Source organism: Myotis daubentonii, chromosome 3 (genome assembly GCF_963259705.1).
Source record: "Myotis daubentonii chromosome 3, mMyoDau2.1, whole genome shotgun sequence".
In the NCBI taxonomy this organism is placed as follows: Eukaryota; Metazoa; Chordata; class Mammalia; order Chiroptera; family Vespertilionidae; genus Myotis; species Myotis daubentonii.
This window is the reverse complement of record NC_081842.1, coordinates 69640073-69663430: the sequence shown is the minus strand read 5'-3', so window position 1 is coordinate 69663430 and position 23358 is coordinate 69640073.

Below are 23358 nucleotides of genomic sequence, written 5' to 3'. Positions count from 1 at the left end.
TCATCCCTAGGGAGTATTATTAAAACTATTGCCATAATTAAACTACCAGACAACTGTAGCTGCATTTGTAACGCTTGAGTAGAGCTTAGCTGAAGTACCATGACACCAGAAAGCACAACAAATCCTTTGGTGGGACAAGGAGTGGCCTCTATACTTAGCAACACTGCGTCTACATATATCATAGGTGGACAAACCTCCCGGGACAAGCTTTGAATAACAAAGAATTTGATTAACCTTTGCTAAAAATTCTGACAAAGAGGCTGAGTTCAACTTTATAGCTTTGGCAGCCAGTATATTAATTAGAACTGATGTATTAGAGATATGTGTATGAATAATACATACACACACACACACACATATACTTACATATTTTGGGCAAGGCAAACTCACTTTTGTTTGAGAACTTAACTGAACTTAATTTAGCTAGTAGCCACTTCATCGACTCCGGATTAGTAAATATATATATATATATATATATATATATATATATATATATATATTCTGTGTTATGTGAGGTGGAAGCTTGAAACTATCTCAAACCCTCAGAGAACTTTAATTTGTCTTATCTTGAGCAGGAAGGGCAGAAGGACAAAGGATGAAGCTTGGACCTGGCAAGTGTCCAGATTACTGTGTAGCCCAGTGTTCATAGGACTCGACAAGATCAAGCATGCTTCTGGCAATGATGAGAACTTTATTACCAAGAGAAAATCATAAGGTTGCAACAAGTATGCACTTTTTTTTTCTAAGAAATCCAATGCAGAAACACTCATGGTTTGCCTTCAGTAGTGGAGGTTTACTCCAGGATGAAAGTTACCCATCCTGTAATCATGCTGATATTCAACATGTGTGGGACATTCAGGAAGCCCATAGAAACTCAGAAAATATATTGAGCATCCGCTTGAGGACATCCTGAATACAGGGACTCTCCAAGAAGTTATACATCTCATATGTACCCTTCACATTTACCTCATGCCTCCATCCCTAACTCAATCATATCTGGCTAGGGCACCATAGCCACTTCCAGTAAAAATCAATACTGTGGGGTCTCTATAATGGCCTCTAGGAAAGAACAGTCCTTTTCAAAGGTAGTTGCATATGAAACAAATCTTTGAGGTTAATTTGTAGGCGGCTGAACCAGCACCAGGTGTTAGATCGTGGGGTCAGACCTGACCTGGGTTCAGCAACCTCGGTCCTTGAATTCAGCAACCTCAGTTCTGGCTAGAAAAGAATTCAGAGCCAAGATTCAAACTGTAAGAGAACATCTTATATAATAAAAGAGAAACATGCAAATTAGCCATCCCTCTGCTACGTTCAAGCCATGCCCACCAGTCATGCCCACTGGCCAATGAGGCGTGAGTATGCAAATTAACCCAACAAAGATGGCGGGTAACTTGCATACATAGAGCAGAGTGGGAGAGCCGGCAGCTTGGGGGGATGGGGCTCCCTCGGTCGGGGAAAACCCAGAGAGTGGGGAGCACCAGGAATTCTGGGAATAGTAGTTTTGGTGGCAGCCCCAGGACTGGAAGCAGAAGCCCAGAGCTCAGGGAACACCAGGAATGCTGAGAATCATAGTTCTGGTGGCAGATGAATCTCCTAGACACTAGAGCAAAGTGAGCCTGGAGCAAGTTACTGTTGCGGTTAGGGATGGAGGGAAAGTAAAAGTGAGAGACATAAGTAAAATCAGAGTGTCTAGGAAAAATTAAAGGGAAGACATCCTAAAACTTCCAGGAAATCTCCACCAATGGAGAAAAGAAAAAAACATGCCTCTGTTATTCCATGAGCAACAAACCAAACTGAGTTGGGGGTCTCAGACAATTCACTCATATGATTGCAAAGACAGACAGAAACTCCCATATTGGAGAGGGCTCCTCTGAGGGCTCCCAAATTGGAGAGGGTGCAGGTCAGGCTGAGGGACACCACCTCCACCCTCCACCCCACCCCCTAGTACACAAATCTTTGTGCACCGGGCCCCTAGTTTATTTATAAAATCACAGAAGAAGTCATTGTAGGATAAATGGGCTTAGGAAACCAACTATAGTGGTAAAAGAAGGGTCCTTGGAGCTTGGGAGTGAGGAAGGTAATGCTAACACACTTGGGAGGATGGGAATGGGGAAAAGAAAGAGAAAGGCATTGGTATGCTCCCAGGAGGGAGAGTGCTCTGGGTCTTTGTCTTAAGGGTTTTAAGGGTGGAGATTTTAGGGGAGGTCCCAGAGGAAGATCTCAATGGAATATTTGGCAGTTTTCCAGGTGTGTCCATTTAGGGTTGTAGTCTCCAGTGATTGATTGGCCAGTGCCAGGGCTGGGGGTCATTACTCAATGCAGCTGGTTCTGACGTCAACATTGGTGTCACTTGTCTGGTTTTGCTGCTTTTCTAGGTCTGAAGCTGAAGTTCAATAGAGGTCTAGATATTGTCTCTGGGGAGGAAAGGTCAGAAGGTCCAAACAGCATGACCATTGATATGCTGGGGGAGGAAAGTTCACCCTGGGGGTGAGGCTCCATGCTACAATTGTCCTTTGCTAGGCATGCCCCCAGGGCTCCTGCCCTGGTGACCTTCTGTATCTGGCCTATCATCCTTGCTCTGCTCATGTCTGTATAACTGCCTACCACAGTTATATAGCACCCACCAGCCTGCACTACCAGGCAGCACAGTATAAGAGACCAGGAGGAATCCACAAGTTCAAGCAGCAGAAGGTCACTTAGGTAGAAGTCTATTCATGGGTGACCAGGTCAGTCAGGAAACAGAAGGGAACAGTTGTCATCTATCAGGAACTAAAGTAGATTCCCAATCCTGGCAAATGAATGACAAAGCAGAGGTCATCAGTGGGGCACTGGAGCAGGACTAGGTTGTAAACCATGTCTTGGGTAGGGTACAGCTAAACCTTCAATGCAAAAAGACAGGTAGACTTAGCTGAAGAGCTGGGATGATAAAGTTGAGGAAAAGGTAAAGTTAGAAGAAGCCAAACGGAGAAACAGCTAAAACAGGTGAAAAGATAAATAACAAATAGGTAATAAATCATGATTCATGGCGCCAAGGTGGCACTCTGGTGCTTTTCAGGCCACCTCAATCCCTGGCACTGCCATCACTGTAGGAGCAGCCCTCACAGAGTAGGAGATCTTTGAGCTTAAGCATGAACAAATAGGCACTCATCAGGCAGTGAGGTGAAAATCAATGTGACTTGAACCTAAGGTGAATGTGGGGAAGTAGCAAAGGTCAACCTTGTATAACAAAAGAAAAAGTGAAAGTAATCATACCACCAGAACAGACTTTAATAAAGGTTGCCTCCGTTATGTGAGGCCTAGAGGGAAATTTTCACTTCATGTCCACATTTATTTGAATATTCATAAAGAATATCCAGAAGAAATCTCATAAACATGAGACATTCTTCACCGTGAACGTAAAAAATCCAAACTCTCCAGATGTAGTGAGTGTTACATCTGCCTTAATGAGGCAGGGCCCAGTCTGTCAACTGATTCTGAAATTAAGGCCTAGCTCACCAGCCCGGAAAGCACTGAATTAGATGTCTCAGTTCATCGATTTAATAAATGAGTTCTCAAATGTCATTTTCCCTCCATATGCAGCAAAGGTTTTTCTATTATTTAGTTGTTCACTGTTTTAGTTGGCTTAATTCACCAGCACGTTTCCTTCTGTGAGAAGTGCTTGTGTCACTACTTGGAGGGAAAGAAAGCTGCGAGGGAAAGGGTATGACAGTTCAGAGTGGCATGTGGTATATATGCTCATCATGACGGAAAATAAGCATGCTAAATTCCTATTTTTCAATTAAAAATCATAAAATCAGATGATAATATGCCTTTAATTTCATTAAGAGAAACATTATTCATCTTGAATAACCTTCAAAGCAAAATAAACATTTTAATTAAATTCTACAAACTGGATATTTTCCTGGTCTATTTGCCATATGTAACAACTGTAGTCGAATTATTGACAGCATTTTAGAAAAGAGCACCAAATTATATATGTAGGTTTTAAATCTGGGTGAAATAACTAGCCCATCTACAAATTAGTGTGTGGAACAGAAGGGTAGCAGAATATGCCACCCCAAAATCTGCTGTTTTGGCATATTGATTATTTTGAGCTGGAAAACGTATGAGAAAAAGCAGATATATTAAAAAAGAAAACTCTCTGCTCTCTCACTGTTTTCTTAAAAGCAGGACATAAATTTGTAAAAATATCTGCACCTCCCTTCTCTAGTAGGAAGGATAGAAGTTAATCACTGGAGAGGACCCCAGACCCTTATTCAGCCCAGAGGAATCTACATAACAACCAGTGCTAAAACTAGCCTTTATTTGCCGGGGTCCAACCCCAGCAGGTTCAGGGGTTCCCAAAGGCGTAGACGGAGTAGGCGAAGAAGGAATGACACGGAGTCAGCGTTCAGTTGATCAGCAGCCTAGCCAGGTTCTGTAGCCACAATCTCCAGCCAAGTTCTGGTCTCGATCAGTCACCAGGTTCTAGTCAGGCTTTCCTGCCAATCTCCGCAGTCAGGTTCAGTCCAGGATCCCCTGCCATGCTCTCTCCAGCGAAGTTCTTCTGTCTCTAGAGAACGTTCTGTGTAGGTTCTGTGCCTAGGCTCTGTCTCTCTTGGTCCTGTCTTCCCAGCCCTGTGTTCTTGATTCTGTTTTAAGTTCTGTCTGTTTCTGTCTTGTTACATCTGTATTTATACCAGTTGATTCAATCCCATCAATCTCTATTCCAAAGGTTAGGGCGTTTCTTATCTCCATTCCAGGAAGTAACGATTATGTAGCTTAAGCATGATTGTTCATAGTTAAAATGATTAATTACCCGCCTGGCACTTAGTTAAGGGGTTTTATTCCCTCCCTAACTTCAGGGGAAAATCCCTACCTGGGGAAACAACCTTTCTCAGAGGTGACCTTGGTTAAAACACATAGTGCCAAGAAGGTGAGCAAACATATTAAGAAAAGTATGCCATATATGCCAGGTCCCTTGAAACAGCAAGCATGGACCGGCTCCCGGCATTTATTTACCTTTAGTTTTTCTATATATTTGCCTTCCCCAAATTTAAGGAATCTAGAAGCTTGTCTTGTCATTTTGCTACAATTATTGTTCTTAACTAAAACACTATATAAGCCCAAGTTCTAACCATCCCTGTTGAGTTACTCATCGTTGAGTGCTGCCACATGTATGTGCAAAGCATGTCTTCTTAAACTTCTATTTGTTTTCGTTAATCTTTTCTTTTTCCCAGTCTAATTTTGTTGTAGGTGGTAGGAATGCCACTAGCTGTTCAGCCGTGGGCAAACTACGGCCCGCGGGCTGGATCCGGCCTGTTTGAAATGAATAAAACTAAAAAAAACAAAACAAAACAAAAAAAAAACCATACCCTTTTATGTAATGATGTTTACTTTGAATTTATATTAGTTCACACAAACACTCCATCCATGCTTTTGTTCTGGCCCTCCGGTCCAGTTTAAGAACCCATTGTGGCCCTCGAGTCAAAAAGTTTGCCCACCCCTGTACCCATGGGGTCAGACAAGACCTGGGTTCAGAAACCTGGTACTTGAGTTCCTGCTAGGAAAGAATTCAGACCAAGACTCAAACTATAAGAGAACATTTATTTGGAAAATCACAGAGATAGAGGAAGTAATTTGTAGATGAAATGGGCTGAAGAAACAAGTTATAGAGGTAAAGAAAGGACCACAGACCTTGGAACTGAGGAGGGCAATGGTAACCTACCTGGAGGAATGGGGAAGAGGGAGTGGGAAGGGAAAGGCTCCAGTGTGCTCCTTGAGGGAGAGCACACTGATCCTCCATCCTAAGGGTTTTAAGGGTAGAAATTTTAGGGGAGGTCCCAGAAGAAGATGCCAATAAAATGTTCTGCAGCTTCCCAGGTTTGTCCTCTCAGGATCTAGGTCTCCACTGATTGATTGGTCGGCACCAGGGCAGGGGTCGTTATCTAATTCAGCTGGTCCTGAGGTCAGCCATGGGATCCCTGGTCTGGTTTTATTGTTTTTATGAGCCTGGATCTAAAATACAACTGAGACCTAGATGTTATCTTTAGCGAGGAAAGGTCAGGGGGCCCAAACTGCATGACCACCAATTTGTCAGGAGAGGAAAGGTCACTCTGAGGATAAGGTCCCACCCTACACTTGTCCTTTGCTAGGCACCAGGGGCTTTCCACCATAGTGGCCTGTCCCTAGCCCACTGCCCTTGCTCTGCTCATGTCTGTCTAACTGTGTCCCACAACTGCAGAGCCCCAGCCAATAAGCTTAAGATGGTAGAAGGAAAATAATTATATTCCTCCCTTACAAGTACTTCCCATGTGCAGCAGAATCCTGAATGAGCACGTAAAATAGCAATGAGTTTAATTATTAAAATATTTTGGTAGTTCAGAGTAGTTAAGCCAATATAAAAATATTTACTAAGTATTGACCGCAAACTAAAAAAGCATATTTATGTAAAGAAGTTTTGCCAAGCCCCAAAATGTTGTATTAACTTTTTAACAATATCAAATATTTTAAACTTAATCAGTTTCCCAGCACTTGGTGATTCATCTATACATGATCTTATTATACTAGTATATACCACTTCTATACATATGCATCTGGTGTGTGTGATCTGTGGTAGGCAGTTAGACAGACATAAGAGAGCAAGGACCCAAGGTCAATGAGCCAGGTACAGAAAGTCACCAAGGCTGAGAGCCCTGGGTGCCTAGCAAAGGACAATTGTAGTGAGGGTCCTCATTCCCAGGTTGACCTTTCCTCCCCTAGCATATTGATGGTCATGCTGTTTGAACAACTTGAACTTTCCTCCCTAGAGATAAAAACTAGAACTCAGTTGTATTTCAGCTCCAGAACCAGAAAAAGCAGCAAAACCAGGTGGGCAACACCAGAACCAGCCGCATTGAATAATGACCCCCTTGCCCTGGTAAGGGCCAATCAATCAGTGGAGACCCTGACCCTAAAAGGACACACATGAACAGCTGCTGAATATTCTATTGAGATCTTCCCCTGGGATCTCCCCTAAAATATCCATCCTTAAAACCCTTAGGATGGAAAACTCAGTGTGCTCTTTCTCACAGGAGCATGCCTGAGCCTTTCCCTCTCCCTGTCCCCCACAGTCCCCCACAAGGTGCATTACCATTTCCTTCCTCACTCCCAAGCTCCAAGGGCCCTTCCTTTACCACTATAACTTGTTTCTTCATCCCATTTCTTCTACAAATTACTTCTTCCACTTCTGTGATTTTCCAAATAAATGTTCTCTTATAGTTTGAGTCTTGGCTCTGAATTCTTTCCTAACCAGAACTCAAGTACTGAGGTTGCTGAACCCAGGTTTGGTCTAACACCTGGTGGGTGCCATTCTCACTGCCTACAACAGATCCATGTGAAGTGTGGATCAGTTAATTCAGAATTTACAATTGAACTGCAGATTGCTGATTTCTCTGATAGGACCATGGTTATGCAATTTCAATTTGTGTGATAAATATAGACAGCCAAACTAAATAAAACTTAATTCAGGTCTTATCTAGTTTGTCTGCTTTTATCAGACTTACCATATTATTATAAAATAGTTGCCAAAACCGGTTTGGCTCAGTGGATGGAACATCAGCCTGCGGACTGAAGGGTCCCAGGTTCGATTCTGGACATGGGCATGTACCTTGGTTGCGGGCACATCCCCAGTAGGAGATGTGCAGGAGGCAGCTGATCGATGTTTCTCTTTCATCGATGTTTCTAACTCTCTATCTCACCCCCTTCCTCTCTGTAAAAAATCAATAAAATATATTAAAAAAAATAGCAATTTCATTTTGTACCAGCTCCCCATAGCATCTAATCTAATAAAAGAGAAACATGCAAATTGACCGAAACTTTGCTATCCCCAAGCCATGCCCACCAGCCGATCAGAGTGACTATATGCAAATTATCCCAACCAAGATGGCGGCCAGCAGCCGAAGAGCTGGAGCAAGCAGGAGGATTGGTTGCCCCGGTGATGGAGGAAACCAAGCTTCCCGCCTGCCCTGGCTGGCTGTGGCCTCCACTAAAGGCAACAAAGTTTCAATTATAGAAGCTAAATAAATCCCAGATACCTGCATCCACCCAGCCTCCACTGGGAGCTTGGGTGGCTGGGGGCCATGGCCATCCTGTAAACAGCAATCAGCCCCTCACCCAGGCTGGCCAGGCACCCCAGCTGGACCCCACTCCCTGAAGGGGCTGTGGCCAACCTGAAAACAGCCATCACCCCCTCACCCAGGCTGAAAAGGCACCCCAGAAGGGACCCCTACCCTGATGGGGCTGTGGCCAGCCTGCAAACAGCCATCAGCCCCTCACCCAGGATGGCCACACCCTCATGGGGTGAGGGTCCCTGCTGGGGGTCTTGGCCAGCCTGAAAACAGCCATCAGCCCCTCACCCAGGCTGGCCAGGCACTCCAGCAGGGACCCCTACCCTAAAGGGAGTGTGGCCAGTCTGAAAACAGCCCTCAGCCCCTCACTCAAGCTGGCCTGGCACCCCATTGGGACCCCCACCCTCATCTGGGACACCCTTCAGGGTAAACCAGCTGGCCCCCACCCATGCACCAGGCATATAATAAAAGGGTGATATGCAAATTCACCCTAACAGCAGAACGAGTGGGAATGACTGGTCCCTATGACACACACTGACCACCAGGGGGCAGACACTCAATGCAGGAGTTGCCCCCTGGTGGTCAGTGTGCTCCCACAGTGGGAGCTCTGCTCAGCCACAAGCCAGGCTGACAGCTGCCAGCACAGCAATGACGGCGGGAGCCTCTCCCGTCTCCTCAGCAGCACTAAGGATGTCCAACTGCAGCTTAGGCCTGGTCCCCGCTGTCAAGTGGACATCCCCCGAGGGCTCCTGGGCTGCCAGAGGGATGTCTGACTGCCAGCTTAGGCCCGATCCCCTGGGGAGCAGGCCTAAGCCAGCAGGTGGACATCCCCCGAGGGGTCCCAGACTGCGAGAGAGCGCAGGCCGGGCTGAGGTACCCCCTGAGTGCACAAATCAAATTTTTGTGCACTGGGCCTCTGGCCTATAATAATAAAAGCATAATATACTAATTAGACCATATGTTTTTCTACCAACCTGAAAACCTGAAGGAAGCCGGGACTGTGAGGGAAGCCTGGGTCTCAGGTGCCAGAGGGAAGTCGATGCCAGCAGCTGGGGGAAGGAAGGCCTACTTGTACGAATTTCCTGCATCGGGCCTCTAGTATAGTATATTCCCTTGTTCATAAAGAATTATAGAATTTTTTAGCTAGGGGGACCTTAGGCAGCATGAACTCTTAGACTCGTCACCCAAGCCAAAATGACTCTCCACACATGCCAAACACTATCAGCTTTTATTAATTCAGTGATGTGAAGGAATTGACAAGAACTTGATCTTTAGTACTTCAGGCATTAATATCTAACCTATCCATACCTCAGACACCTCCTCTGTAAAGTTATGGACTTGGACTATATCACTTGTACAATATTTACCAAGCAGTTCTTTCACTTACCACATTATGAGAGAGCCTTGAGAGGATGCAGTTATGAGTAAGGCACAGTGCATTTCATTAGAATAAGAAAGTAAATACCAAAATTTCAGGGACTTATCCAAACTCAAAGTGCCTTTAAGGTTCCTTCCTCTATCTCATTGTTACACCATCTGGAGCATGTGGCACGGGAGGTTATAGCAATGGGGAAAAGGAAAATGCAGGAGACATACCACTCTTACCTGCTGACTAAGAAGTGATGCACATTAATTCTGTTCTTATTTATTTGTTCAGAATTAATTACATGTTCTGAACTTAATTACCAGGGTGATAGAAAATGTAGGAGATCATATGATATTTCAAACCTCTGCTTTATTCATGAGGAAAAATATATATAAATAAACTTTATTTTATAGTAACTTTATCCTAAGATAAGATGCTGTGCTCTGTTTTCCCTTATATAATTGTTAATAGACTCAATGAATCCTGGTTTAGTGGCCTCAAAATATATGGCAGTGGAGGGGATTCCTAACATAAAAAACACAGTCCTTTTATTCAGGTAAATTATATTAATAATACTACTACTACTAATAATAATAATAATGACTAACATCATTATAGGTCTTTGAATTTTTTAAATTATTTCACATACTGAAAATAAAAACTACCTTGTATGATTGTGCTAATATCATTGTCAATGGTGGCATCAGTATAATTTTGTTGTTCGTCCTTATTTGATTCTTTGCAAGCCATGTTTAGCCTCACTGCAGAAAATTCGATTCAAAAGACTCAATCATTGCCAGAGAATACACAGTGTAATGTATAAGAGCAGGGTTGCTAATCTAACGAATATCCTGACACCAAGTCCAATAATCTCTGCACTTTTTAATGGGAGAAGTAAAGTAATTCTTTGGTTGGAGCCCCTGCTTTTCTGCTACAGCCTTTTGCAGCAAGGGTTCAAGAATCTGGAGAAGGGGTTGTGATTAATGAATACACTAGACAAGAAATATTAATTTGGAAGGCATGGGGGAAAGCCAGGTGGAGATCTCACCCTCTAGTGGAGTGGCACCCCGAATCTCCAGACTCATGGCCTTTTACTTACTAGCATATACATTTGCCCTTTAGCAAAGCAAACAGACATTTCAATAGTAAGGTTTGGTAAACAGTAAAAGATTATCAGGTTAGGGGATCACCTTCAGCCATTTGGCCAGCATCAGGGTAATATAATGCTGATTTTTCAGCCCTGCTGAATGCTAAGCACTTTTTGGTCCTTGCCTCCAGCACTTATCCTTAATTTCTAAACAATCTTTTAGTTGCACAAGATAGTGAGCTAACCAGGAAATGATTTGAGTCCCTTTTCTAAGATGTTAGCAGACCCCAATTATTTTACAATCATATGACTAATAGCACAAAAAGTTAAATAACTTTAAAAAGAAAAAAATATAACTATGATTTGGAAGTACCACAATTCTTATGATATCCTCACCTAAACTGATGACTGTAAAGGTCTCTCTCAATCCCAAAATTTGTTGATTCTGCATTAATTAAATATGCCAGAAAAATTTCCCTGTACTTATTTCACTGTATATGTAACTCTCATATTCACTTAGGTAATAAAAGATATTTGTTACTTTTTTAAATGGGACATTCTATTCAGGACTCAAATCATGAAAAATAACTTTCTAGGCCAATTAATTTCATTTTTTATATTTTAGACAAGGTAAATTGTTAAAATTATCTAAGCATTTCACCTCTGTAGTGTTCATCAGTACTTCTGGTGTCTACTCTTTCTAGTGTAATATTCAGTAACATTCCAATATCATTTGTATATTGAGACAAATTTAGCCCAATGAAAGATTAGTATTCTCTCTTATCTTGTTTTTTTTCTTCTCTCCTCCCACCTCCCCCATTATTTTTCTTCCTTTTTCACAGAAAGTTGGTGAAAGAGCCTAAACCAGATCTAAAGTCTAAGGAAATCCTCACTATTCCACATAACTATTGCATAGGTAAGAAGAGACAGGTAAAAGAAGTATTCAAAAAAGAGTAACTAATAATAAGTGGTCTCCTTCATCTACCCTTCTCCTCTTCCCATACCTGTGGAATGAGGGATGATTAGGGGTACTGGCAGTCAAGGGAAAGTGGCCAAAGCAGATCTGGCAAAAAATTGCTATGCCAGTGTTCATTGGGAAAATTCACAAAGCAGGCTCTGCCCATTGGGAAAGGGGGGTGCCTTAAGTATGGAACATTGAGTGTGTATGGATGTGTCTCCCAGGGGTGGGAGAGCCAGAATGCAATAGCACTATAATAACAGAGGATCCCTGGTCATTGGAAGAGACCCAGAAGCAATGCTGCTGGTCATGGTTAGCCTGTCCTCAACCCCCAACTGAAGTAGAGTTAATGGCCTTGTTAGACTTTCCAACTAGATACCTCTAGGGCTTTTCAAATCAGTGACCCTCTTCATTCTTCCTTAGGTAAACATGAACTACTCTTGGCAGTAGTTACCCAGCCATTCCTAACTGTTCTCCAGTGTCATCCAGTGGTGCTGTGACTAGCCACACAATACCTATGGGTCAAAATAATAGATTCTGATGACTAAACACCACTTCTTTATTTGAGAAAAGAGGGAAGAACTGAATAAAAGGTTAACTTCACTGATTCTCCAAAAGCTAGTCTCACATGAAAAGAGTTGATACCTTGCAAAGCTCCATGGAAATTGGCTACAGCCCAAAGATTAAGGCAGTCAATCATGGTCAACTGCAATGCTTGGACCCCCAGCCTCTAAAGAAGTCAGGTGAGGGCCTGGAGCTACTCACAATCTGTAACTCAGAGAAGTGGCAGGGCAAGTCTGCAGCCCATGCACTGCCATGTCATATAACCTTTGTATCTCAGGCCCTGATTATACCAGAGGAGTTGGCACTTTGCTAATCATGCAGCTTAAAAGCCTACCATCCAAGGGACCGGGGTCCCTCTCATGGGGCCTGATGAAGAACCCTGATAGATTTTTCTGTACCACCTTATAACGAACGGGTGTGAGAGGGGCACGGCCCACATATCTGCCACTCATCCTATACCAATGAATTTCCACAGTGCTCTTCTGGTAGGCCTCTGTGAGTGCTGTTTTGCAATTCATCTTTATTTACACAACAGAGACATTACAATTTATCATTGAAACAAGATCATTATAAGGGTGAAAGAGAGCACTGTTACTATTTACACCTGAATAACAGTACAGTCGCTGCTAATACAGGACATGTGCTCACCCCAGACACATTACCTTTCAGAGGACAAAATCAGTCAGAGAAAGGCCTGGAACCCTGGCAGTCATAAGAGCACACTGAAGATACTCAGCATAAAGAGAAACCCGATAGTGTGAGGCTTGTGTTGTGTATTTGTGGGCATTGGAGGCCAATGGAGGGCAACATAAACTTACCCAAAGGGCCACCATACGGCAGACTGAAACAGTTTATTCTGTCCTGCTACAAAGGACAGAATTATAATCAAGAAGCAGATTCAGACTCAATATAAGAGCAAGCTTCTCATCAGAGCTGCTCAACAATGGAAGAGGTTGTCTTGCCAGAGTACTCTCTTCATAGTGGAGGACAGTGATTTTCAAACTTTTTCAGTTCATGGCACACAGAAACTAATCACTAAAATTCTGTGGCACACCAAGAAATGTACTATATTTGTTGCCAATCTGACAAAAAAAAAAGTAAGTATAATTTTGATTCATTCGCACTGGGGCAGCTATTGTTTTGTTGGCATTTTTTAATTTGATAATCTAAGGGTGAAGAGGTCAGTGCCCCTGACTAAATAGTGAGATATTGCATGTTTTAAAATTCTTGCAGCACACCTGTGTGCCGCTGCATATAGGTTGAAAATCGCTGCTCTGGGAGTCTGAGAGCTGGGAAAGAGTGGATACCTTTCATGAGTACAGGGGGCTATTTATTATAATGAGTGAGAAATTTTATACATAGCTCCTCAGACACTTTAAAGATCCCAATTTACAAATGGCCATTATCAAAATAAAAGATATATTATTGTTTTCAGCACACTTGTAAATAGTCCACATGCAAACTAAGACAGAGGTTAAGAAAGGAAAATTAAAGATTTTCCGGTGTATAACTGGTCATTCAGGACAGGCCATGGAAAATAATACAATTCCATGCCTGATTTGCATGCATGAAGACAAATCATAGCAATATATTGTTACCAAGGATGTAATAAACTAGCATTACCTCAAAAGTGCAAAAGTTTAGAATTCCATTCAAAATCTCTCTTTGCTTACATGAAATGAAAAGATTTAAGGACTAACTGAACAATGATGGAATTTTATTAACACGAATTATTTGGCTAAATGGCATAATTGTCTATCTTATTAATTCTTTTGAAATAGGCGTGAACTTTGACTAAATAATGAAGGTGGTAAAATTTGCTTTCACATAAACTTCACCATCCTGTTCTCCACTTTCTCATCCTTGAGACAGCCCTTTTTATGTCTAACTTCCTACTGTTTCCCACCTCTTCTCTTTTGTCTTTTACTCTCAGGAATGGATTGAATCAAATAAGGTCTCCCACAATTAAAATGACTAAGAAAGGTGACATCTATAACCAGCCAATCATTTTGTATTTTAGACACATTTGTAATGCCTTAATTTAATGTGATGAAATTCAAATAATGGAATTTCAGGAATCAGGCTTATCAATGAAGAAGTGTTTGAAAGAGCATTTTTAGCCTCTGAATTTTTGAAATGTAGGAAGCTACCAATTCTTCCTACTAGTTAATTTTGTACTACATTTGTCTACTCTAGTAATACCAATGTAAAACTGCTATGGTCCTTCTATGTTAATAATAGCTGGGTATCTATTCAGGGTTCTATTTGCTAAGCATTGCACTAATCACTTTACATAGATCATCTCATCCTTTAGCCCTCACAACTGTATAAATGATATATTATTGTCAAAGCAATAAAGATTAAAAAAAATGTTGGTGCAAAAAGGTTGAGGAATTTGTTTAAAATGACATGAGTGAGTACAGATAAAATAGACTGAGAGAAGTACATACTATTTCTGATGTTCTGTGTGGTTGAATCTTATCACTAGGTGGTCAAATGCATATGCCTGGGCTCTGAATCTGCAGGCTTTACTTCACATTAGCATGCTGAAACTGACTGCAGGAGTATTTTAAATGTGAGAATGGAAAAAAATGCATAGAAATGAGAGTGCCCTTTATTTAACTTGTCCAATGTCTCATAGCTCTCTCACACCCATTGATGCTTATGCCTCTGGCAAATTAATCAGAACTCACCCAAATATTTCAGGATCAGTTAGAGACTATTAAGTTTCTCTCAGGTTTCAATACCTCTCCTCCCTTTCTACTTTTTCGTCTTCTTAGAAAAACATAAGTTTAACATTCCATTTTTCTTTTTGACTAAATTCTTTTAGGTAAAGTGATTTCTTCTTTCTGGAAATTGAAACATGATTTTCTACTAGTCAGTTTAAACAGATGTTTGGCTGATTTTACAGAAGAACAGAATCAATTATCTTTATATTAACCCAGAGGGGAAGGCAGTAGAAATGGAAAAGTTCTAACTGATCAGAATCAAACATCTGACCATTGTCCAGTGATTCTTCAAGAATCATTAAATGGTCCTTCACCATATGGCCTGTTAATGGGAAGAAATTGGAGAGAGAGTTGCAATGGGGATAATAAGATGCTACAGCCCTATGTGTCCCATGCCAAAGGGCAATGGGGAATGAAGGTTTAGCCTGGCTTCATCGCCAGGGAATTCACTAGTTGTTCTCATAGCCCTGGCTGTTTTAAACTTTTGATGACACCTGGCATGCTGCCTTTGACATTGTCAATGCCTATTTCCTACCATGGCACCTCATTACCAATACCAATACCCATTCCTTTGGCAAATCTTCCAATATGTAGTTGCCAGGGCTACCTAAACTCCATTGTTATTTGTCATCAATGAGTGGGCCAGGATTCAGCACAAGTACCTCTACCCTGTAGTGTCCAAAGCTTTGACTCTATAGTCGATGTCCTGTGGGTCAGCAAAGCAGAAGCCTTGGTCTAAATGGCCCTAACTGCATTGTTATTGTACCTCTACCAGTAGGGTAGCTGATAACTGCCAATGAAATTCAACTTATTGATCAAGTTATCTTTTTTTAGGACTATGTGGACAGATTCACAATACTTAATTTCTTTGGCAGTCAAGGAAAAGCTGTGGTCTCTTTGCCTTTCCACTCCAAAAGAGAAGGCTCAGCACTTTACCACACTCTGAACATCAGAGATCGTATGTACCTCCTGCGGTCCATTTTATCTGTTAATTTGCAAATAAGTACTAGTATCTATTGAATAGACTGATTCGAGTCAGCATAACAAGTGGGGGTACGTGTCTACTTTAGGGTCCCTAAGTCATAATGATCTCCTTGAGCTACAATTCTCTGTGACTAATGATTTTGCTGATTGGAGCCTCTGGCAAGCGTATCTATGAAACTGGCAGGCTGTCTTGTTAGCTTGCAAGTGGAGTAAAAATTTTAGGACCTTCACAGTTAATGATACTTAATTGTTCCTGCATCCTCTTTTTAGAAGTTTGTGAAAATATACATTATACTGATTTCTGCTTTCAAAAAGCTTTGTGGGTTTTTTTGGGGGGTGGAATATTTCAGTACATTTTTTTTTCAAAGCAACATTAACACCATCACTATATTTAATGGAAGCTACCTACTCAAGTCTCCTCTGGTAGGAATAAAAGTTTATGTGTCAGAATAAATTGAGAAAGAGGCAGAACTGGTCACTGAGGAGAATAGAGAAGCATTTTTACCTTATTCTATCTTTTCTAAAAGATTCTATCTTTTCTAAAAGCATTACTGAAGAGAAATGATTGAATATTTTATAGAAATTATCACTTTAATTAAAATGCAGACTGGAGGACTTAGTATAGAAAGAGGGAACACTGAGGGCTTAAAATCCTTGAAACATCAGAATTTAAAGCATTTTTCACATTATCCTTTGGGCCATCTATTAAGATCCTGGTTGAATCTTCAACTATATTAATAAAAGAACAAAATATTTAATTCCCTCTTAATTTGGTATATAAGTACAGATTATAAAGGTGAGCATATATTGTTATTCCCCGAATTCTACATGAAACAGTGCTGAGGAGTCAGGTGAATTTATGTTTTATTTACAAACAGTAAGATTCAAGGTTTTGATTTATAGTCCTGTGAGAATTTAGCATGTATAGATTTTTAAAAAAGAAAACATGACTTCAGAGAGTATGCAAAGAAGTTCCAGCAACCCAAACAGTTCCCTCAGGCTGCCACTGGCATTCAGGCCCTCCTCACACATAAGCCCTGGAAAACATTGATCTGTTATTTATTACTTTTCGGCTGTATCACATAAATTTGGGGTGGTTACTGGTATAGTTCCATATTCATTCAGTTCAAAGTCATTTCTAATTTTCTTAAATTTTTCTCTTTGACCCATTGATTTTTTAGTAATGTTTTATTTAATTTTCTAATATCTAGGATTTTTACTAATATAATCCTATTATTGTTTTCTAGTTTAATTTTGTTATAATCAAAGAACATATTTTGGATGGGCCATGGCTCAGTAGCTGAGCATTTACCTATGAACCAGGAAGTCACTGTTCAATTCCTGGTCAGGGCACATGCCTGAGTTGTGGGCTCAATCCCCAGTAGGGGGAGTGCAGGAGGCAACTGATCAATGATTCTCTCTCATCATTGATGTTTCTATCTCTCTCTCCCTCTCCCTCTCCCTTTCTCTCTGAAATAAATAAAAATATATATATTTTAAAAAGAACATTGGATAATTTCCTTTTTAAAAACAATTAATGAGGTTTTTCTTTGTGACTCACAATATGGACTACCTTGGTGAATGCTCCATCTGTGTTTGAAAAGCAATGTGTATTTTGTTGTTGTGAGGTGGAGTGCCCTGAAAACATGTATTAGGAAAAGTTGTTTGATAGGGTTGTTCAAGTTGACTGTATACTATTCATTTTTTATTTGTTTGTTTTCACACACATATCTTTTTCTGTGACATGAATATTAGACCTGTTGATACTGTCCCACAGGTCCCTGAGGATCTCTTCCTCTCTGTGTGTGTCTCTGTCTCATACTCTTTCTCTAATTATTTATATAGGACTAGAGGCTCAGTGCACAAAATTTGTGCATGGGTGTGGTCCCTAGGCCTGGCCAGCGATCAAAGAGCAAGTGTCTAGCATGGAAGGACAGGTCCAGCTGACCTCTGGGACCTGGGCAGCACCTGGGCCCCCTAACCCCTGTGCACCCCACTCTGCCTGAGACATTGGACCCTGCCCAGCTCCCTCAGCACCTGAGAGCCAGGCGGTGGCCCGGCCCTCCACCCCCCACCACCGGCCACTGTCTGCAGGGTGATCAGTGGAGCAATCGGGCCCAGCTCGCACCCACCTTGGCCTGGCACTGCCCACTCACCTGCTCCACCATCCCGCTACAGTCCCACTCTCATGGGGGCCCATCGGGGCCCGCAGCACCTCTACTGCTGCCCACTGCCATCGTCACGTCACCGATGCCGCCATTTTCTGCATCACCTGGAGAACTTTTATCTTCTATTATTTTCAAGAATGTTTTTTCTTACTTTTTGAAGCATGGTCGTAAGTGCTGTTTCAGAAATTTTTTTAAAAAATAATTTCAACATGTGAGTCATCTAGTGGTTGGTTTCTTTTGTTCTCTTTTCCTTTGATAATTCTTCAGATTTCCATAATTCTTGGTAAGTTGAGTAGTTTTGCATTGTATCCTCGACATTTTGAGTATTATGAGACCCTGAATCCAATTTAAATCTTCTGTAGAATATTGATTTTTTTTGTTTTGTTTTGTTTTGACAGAGGGTCAATACATATCCTGCCCAATGTCAATTTGGTTTCCAAAGAATTTGAAGTGACACTGGTTTGTGCAACGTGTGAGTTACCCAGAGTTTGGACTGATACCTGAGCAGTGGTCCTCACTCTAAGTCAGTGTTTAAAAGACTTTGCTGGGCTGATTCCATTTAGTTTCATGCATGTGTAATTCAGAGGTTAGTCAAGGACTTTAAACATAAACTTACATTGTCACTTTCTCTAGCTACTTTCTCTTCATTACCGTTACTTCTACTCAGCTTCCCAGGTTCCATTTTTGGGTGTTCTTGTTAGAAAGATGGGAAGTTAGCCTCACTACACTACTGCAAGGCTACCCGATCATTAAGGTCTGCCATGCTACACCAGCGAGGAGAAGGAGGGGCTCTATCTTTCCGCTGGTACTCTGAAGGGTAAGCAGTAGGGCTAGGCAATTCTCCAGGGCCCTGAAGGTTTGCCACTCACTTGATGTAGGATGAGAAAATCCACAGAACTCCTCTCCTCTGAATTATGAGACTCTGCATCTGCCACCATGTGCTGGAAGGAAAGAGAGTGGACCTGAAAAATAAAAAATAAGCAGGAAACTCACTGCCAGGAAATTCCTCCAGTCTGCTTGCTTTATCTGTCTCTTCCTCTTAGGTTAGCTGCTTAATTTATTTTATTATTTAGAAAAAAATATTAAATATTTAATATTTAGTGGCAGCTATAGGTTGTAATGTTTTTACTCCATGTGTCTAGAATCAAAAGTCTCATTTTTTAAAAAAAATCTAAAATGCAAATAAAAGAAAAAGAAAACCTATCTCATAGGAGTATGTGCAGCAAAGAGAATAAATGATAAAATATGTCTGGCAAGCTATAATGTTAAAAACAGAGTACATGTCTATATTTATAGATCTATAAATATAGCTATATCTATTTTTTTAATGGCAGATAATTTAAAAGTTTGTTGTCATTGTTTTCTATTATGTAGCCTTTTGGCTTTTTATATATCATCTGCTAAACATCAACCAGCAAACAAACTAACAAAAAAATTGTGTTGAAATCATTGGAGAAACACTGAAATATGTCATGTGCATTTGCTTCAAAAACATCTTTAATAGCTCTATTAATACTTGTCAGTCACCACATGTTCTTGATCTCCTTGGTTATTTAAACATAATTTCCAGTTCCTTGTTGAAGTCTTTATCTAGTGCCATTAGTATCTTCTACATCATTGAACATTTTCCATATTAAAATAAAAATTCCTTTCCATTTGATTTGTCTTCATTTCCCTTCGATTGCTAAAGTTGCTACTACAATTCACAAAATATTCAAATTCCAAACTTTCCTGCCATTTGCCTATCAAAATACTCACCTGAGTGCTTTTTGGATAATTTTATTGTGTGTTTATTTCTGCAAAGCAAACCATTTCAGAATGCCTAACAATAAATTACCACCTAACTAAAGAAGTCATGCTGTTTGAAAGGTTTTTCTAAGCTCAACTCCTTCAGGTAAAATGTAACAGGTTCATTTGACATTTCTTTAGAAAGAAGAGCATATACAATGCAAAACTAGACCGTTTATACTGTATATGTCATATTAGTATCTCAAGACATGTTACAATTAATTTTCTGAAAGCAATGACAATCATTCAAGACAGAAATAGAACTTAGAATATAAAGAGAATTAGGCTTGAAGAAGAGAGACAGAGCACCACACTCCACAGTAACCCCTTTAGGAACATGCCCCCGTACACAATAGTAAATGCATTCAATCAGTTCCGGGTCATAGGTTACAGAACTTGTGGAACTCACAGAAAATGTACAATTTCCAACCCCATGTATTGTCATCACTACAAGGAGATGAAATAAAAGCTACAAGTTTGTTTTTAGTTTCTGCCTAGTGTCAGGGAGGATAACCCCAGCTGCAAAAGCAGTCACACTATTCCTATGCTTTGGCAGCAGCAGATGGTGTTAAAATTTAGGTGCTGTGATCAAAGCAATGCCCTTAATCCTGCACATGAAGTTGTCTAGACTCAGTAAGTTATTAGATACTAACAAGTAAATGGCAAGAAGGCATAGATGATATTGAGTTATATGATTCTACCGTAGGGCTCTGCTTCAACTCTCCGATTAAGTGAGCCCGCAGCTCCTTTCATAGAGTGCACAAGTGAGGATATAAAATTCTGCTTTGTTGTGTGTTCCTAAGTCTTTAGGTCTAGCATTTTCCATTCTAGTCAAACTACCAGAGATTACCTATCTTGACAACAGTGGTCAGACATAATGTACACATAGTTGTCACAAATGCATCATCATTCGCCTACCTCTGATTCTTTATTGGGAAGCTAAATTATTAAATAAAAGAAAATTACAGAATCATACAGGATCAGTTAAAATAATATAATTGTAGAAAACAAATGATAGTACTACTCAGAGGGTAGTAAAGTAGGAGACCAACCATGACTACCCTCTTTTTTTTGCCAGGGCAGATTCTGTCTGCCCCATTAACATTCCATAGGAGGAGAAAAGAATTGCCATATCCAGTGGTCAGCAAACTGCGGCTCGCGAGCCACATGCGGCTCTTTGGCCCCTTGAGTGTGGCTCTTCCACAAAATACCGACTTCTGCGCATTGGCCATGAAGTTTCAATCGCACTGTATGTGCGTGCCCACACATGGTATTTTGTGGAAGAGCCACACTCAAGGGGCCAAAGAGCCGCATGTGGCTCGCGAGCCACAGTTTGCCGACCACTGCCATATCCAATTATAACTATTAGGTTTTGATAGTCTTCTTCTTGTGGAAGTAAGTAAGATGAAAGTAATGAATATATTTTAAGAAGAAAATGTATTATTTATGCTCTCTCTTTCCCACCCCAAATCCTACACACAGAAAGGCCACTTTTGGGGAAGCTATGACTTGTATGTTATTGCTTCATTATACAAATCAATAGCAGTTCAGTTGTGAATAAAACAGATGTAGGCAGATACTATGAAAAGTCACCTGGGCCAGCTGGTATGGATTTTAGCAAACTGATTTTGCTGGCTTTCCATGCAAAGTCTTAAAATAGATCATTTAAAAAACAATTTAAATGCCTCTGCACTGGCAGAGAGGTCAGAGCTGCTGGCATTTGATTTGCTGAATACTGTTCTCAGCTGAACTCTAATCTGCCTTGAAGGGAAACTGCAGCCATTATTTATATTTCACCTGTGAGAGCTAAATAAATATTTACTAACAAAGAATGTTGACACATACTTCACATATAGATTCTCCTGCCTGCTTTCAATTAGGTGGGTAAAATTTTCCTGAGCCTATAGTCATGACAGAAAATTTTGTTCAGTCACAGCTAGAGGAAAACTGGATTTAGCTATGCATGCTCTGTGCAAAAGAGCCACTGCTAAATCTGCTTGATTGTCAGAATATCCTCTTCCACTGGCGTCAATGGGACAAGATGAAGATTCCTAACTTCATTTTTAAATTGCTGACACTCAGCTCATCGTGCTAAATTATCTCAGTCAGCCAGTGCCCTCATTCGTGTGTCCTATTCACATTGTTTGGAACTTCCTTCCAAGTTAAGTATCATGGCACATAATTGGGACTAGTTTTTCCAAATCTCCATAAAAATATCTCTTCCCTTTGAACATGCTTCTTCCAGACAATATTTCCCACATAACCAGAATAGTCTTGTCTCTTTTGAGAACTTAAGTGCCTGAATTAGCATTTCTCTAACTACTCCCTGTGTTTTTCAAGACAGGCTTCAGGCCTCCCATTCTGCATACCCCCTGTTGGCAATACGACATTGACACTCCTCCCCAGGGGAGGCGAGTTCTACTCGATATTTCTCTCCCTCGAATCCCAGTAGCCTGTGACTACAGCAGAACTGACTGTTTTCTGAGACTAGGTCATAAAACCCAGCCTCCAGCTGGTTCTCTTGGGAAGATTCCTCTTGAAACACAGCCACCACGCTGTGAGTGGATGACAGTCCATGAAGAGGCCCCCTGAGGAGAGGAACGGAGGCCCCTGGCCCGCAGCATGGCTGAGCAACCAGATGACAGCCAGCACTAATTTGTCAGTCATGTGAGTGTGCCATCTTGGAAACGAAACCTTCAGTGGAAAATAGAACTGCCCCAGCTATGCTGCACGGAACACAGAGGAGCCCTCCCTGCCAAGCCCAGGCCAAATGGCAGATTTCTGAGCGACAACAAATGACTGCTATTGTCCTAAACCAATGATTTTCAACCTTTTGCATCTCATGGCACACATAAACTAATTACTAAAATTCTGCAGCACACCCACAAAATATTCATTTTTGCTGATGTGACAAAAAAAAGATATAATTTTGATTCATTCACACTGGACAGCCAACGCACTGAGATGCTACATACAAATGAAGCAAAATGTTGTTTCTGTGAATAGTACGTTTAATTTGACATACACTGGAATTCTGTTCTTCACTGAAGTGTATCCTCATTTACTTGACAAACATTTCCTCAGAAGTTATTATGCGCTTATTAGCTAAGCACTGGGGCTAAAAGATTAATCACACTCCACAACTAGATATGGTCATGTAATAACTGGGGCTCTGCTTACATACGTAACTTCTGTCTTGCCACACAGAATCTCTTTAGGTATGGTGATTTTACTAGATCTCTAAGCCATGTCAGAATATTTAGTAAACTTTAACTTTAAAATAAAACTGAGCCCTAGCTGGTTTGGCTCAGTGGATAAGCATCAGCCTGCAGACTGAAGGGTCCCAGGTTCGATTCCAGTCAAGGACACATGTCTGGGTTGTGGGCTCAATCCCTAGTGTAGGGCATGCAGGAGGCAGCCCATCAGTGATTCTCTCTCATCATTGACGTTTCTATCTCTCTCTCTCCCTCTCTCTTCCTCTCTGAAGTCAATAAAATATATTTTAAAATAAATAAAATAAAATAAAACCTAATTTTAAATTAGGATGAATGGTAGCTTTTAGTAAAGGAGTTATGAGATTACTGTTTTATTTTCCATGTACTATCTTCTATATATAAACTTTAGCCA